The sequence below is a fragment of the Pelodiscus sinensis genome, chromosome 1, assembly GCF_052426305.1.
Source record: "Pelodiscus sinensis isolate ZL-2025 chromosome 1, ASM5242630v1, whole genome shotgun sequence".
NCBI lineage: Eukaryota > Metazoa > Chordata > Testudines > Trionychidae > Pelodiscus > Pelodiscus sinensis.
The window spans coordinates 164,345,568-164,348,568 of NC_143052.1; positions in this window are offsets into that span (position 1 = coordinate 164,345,568).

The following is a 3,001-nucleotide window of genomic DNA, read 5'->3' on the forward strand; positions in this document are numbered from 1 at the left end:
TAAAAGCATTCAGTGCATATGGTAACCACAGGGGATTCTTAAAAAGTCTAAGAGCTCTTTAAAAAAAGACCACATTACATTTAGTGATTTTCTTTCAATTGACTCAGCAATTTAAATTGACTGCCTTTAAATTTCCAGTAGCAAATTGCACTTCACTCTAAGATTATACTAGAAAAATATGTTACGAAATATACAATTGCTTCTAATTCAATGCAAGAGTAGTTGTGGTTTTGTACTGTCCGTTCATGCTGTATATATCAAAAGTGCATTATAAGACTTTCGCAAAAGCCTGAGTTATTTCAATTCTTTAAATGTATACACTTCAGAAAATCCATCCGTATGTTGTAGTTGCCTTTGACACAACTTAAAAATAAGTACATCAGAACGACACTCCCTGCTGTCATTATCTAGAATGTACGTTCTTGGAAGAAGGACAATGCCTTCTTTTGTATTTATACACTTCTGTGTACAACAGGGGTCTTGAGTTTTCAAGATATGCTATTGTGTCAGTATATACGACCCTTGACTTGCGAATGGTGGAGGATAAGTGTGTTATAAAGAGAAGGGATCTCAATTTAAACAGAAATGACTAAAATACATCTTTGACTGGATCTATGAATAAATCTATGACTGGGTTTGGACAGTACTTGCTTTTTAGGCAAAACAATGAATGATGCAATCTGAAGCTGATATTGCGTCATACATTCTATGAATTGCATTATGTTATTCTTAGAAGTCATGGATGTTTTGCTGCATAATGGCAATGTTTTGCCATCAATTCCAGTTGGTTATGCAGTCCATATGAAGGAAACCTATGACAACATGAAACAACTTTTGAGGTGCATAAACTATGACCAACATCAGTGGCAGCTTTGTGGCGATTTGAAGGTTGTTGCTCTCTTGCTTGGTCTGCAGACTGGATACACAAAGTACTGCTGTTTTCTCTGCGAATGGGATAGTCATGCAAAAGATTCCCACTACATCAAGATAGATTGGCCACTCCGACAGTCATTGAAGCCTTGGAGGAAAAGTGTTCAGCATCCACCACTTGTTGAATCAAGGAAGATTTTGTTAGCACCCTTACACATCAAGCTGGGTCTGATGAAGAACTTTGTCAAGGCCATGGACAAAACACAAACAGCTTTCAAGTACCTCCGTTGAAAATTTCCAAGGTTAAGTGAAGCTAAGATAAAGGAAGGTGTCTTTGTTGGTTGATTCGTGAACTTCTTCGAGATGATGCATTTGACCATGCACTGCGTGGCAAGGAAAAGACTGCATGGAAAGCCTTCCAGTTAGTGGCAATAAATTTTCTCGGAAACAACAAGGCATACAACTACAGGTTGTTGGTGAAAAACCTCCTCAAGGCATACAAAAGCCTTAGTTGCAACATGTCACTAAAGATACATTTTTTGCACTCTCATCTAGATTTTTTTCCACCAAACTGCAGAGCAGTGAGCGACGAGCACGGCGAGCGATTTCACCAGGACATTGCAACAATAGAGAAACGCTATCAGGGCAAATGGAGCCCATCAATGCTTGCAGACTATTGCTGGATAGTGACAAGAGATACTCCATTTAATAAATACAAGAGACAAGCCAAGAAACGCCGAGTAGACACTGAATAGGACTAAACTATGTACATAATAGTTTTTTGCCTTTTGTTTCATAATACATTTTATTTATATAACCCTTTTGCTGATTTTTAAAGTGTTACATAAACAGGACAGGTGAAATATTATCATGTAAAGCAACCATAAACACATGAAAAGACCTAGGTTTACAATTTATGATTAAAACTCTACTATCTACACAATATACATAGACGTAAAATGTAAAAACTTAAATATCTTGGAAACAGTAGCCAATCAGTTGTTTTAATTGTCATATTTGAATTCAGCACACCAAAATACATAATAAATAGCACATTTTATCTCTGAAGCAGAAGAGTTCTAAAAAATTGTAGACCAGTGATATTTAACATATATATCAGTGGTGTAAATCACCAGAGCCATCTAGATATGCTCCTCAATGGCCATACCTGGATGGCACCCATATACTCTCCACCCTTACTGGGATTGCTCACTTTCATCTCCTTACTAGTTCTTTCACAGAAACATTCCAGCATTACATACAATTATGTTTTTTTTTTTAATTAATTCCACTTCCTTTTCTCCTGCTCCAGGCTTTTCAGGATTTTGGTGGCTTTTCCTGGGTACAGTCCTTAACATTACTCCAATAAATCAATTCAAAATAACATGTTCCTAATCTATTACCATAGTCTATTCATATGACTGCCTGCTATAAGTCCAAAAGTTCTCTCTCACACAAGAACCCCAGGACCAGGGTTCTTATTCCCCTCCTCATACAACTGGGGTCAGCGAGGGGAGAGCTAAGCTCCCTTAAGGGGCCAGCCAAGTGATACAGAAAATTGTGACATCAGGACTTTTCTGCTGATCACCATTCATCTTCTGTAGAGTGTAAAACTTTTCTAAGATTATGGTTCTAGTTGAAAAAAAATCTTCCCAAAATGTCCTAATTCCTGCTGTTTTTCAGTAGCTACAGAAACAGATTGAGAAAAGCAGAAACTGCTTTTATATCCCTATTTATTCCAGTGTGTTAAAAGGCAACCCCATAGATTCACACATTGAAAATTTACTACTAGTGACTGCAGCAAAAATATCCATCTACTTTGAGCACTTACCAGTTGCATAGCAAATGTACACCCCAAAATCTCAAAAACATCTTACAACTGTAAGTACAGTATATAGTACATTGCTTGACATTACAAGTGAAGATTATGACCTGCCACATAAGTTAATGTATCTGGGTGCTGGACAATGTCACTGACAGAGGTAGGACTGAATCTTCTTGCCTATATCCTAATGTCACAGCTGTCTCCCCATGTAACTTGGCAAGTGCCAGTCCAGTCGCTAACCATTGTTTTCAAACTTGCTGAGGCCCAGTCATTTCTGTAAATTCACAGAAAAATAGGTAGAAAGGC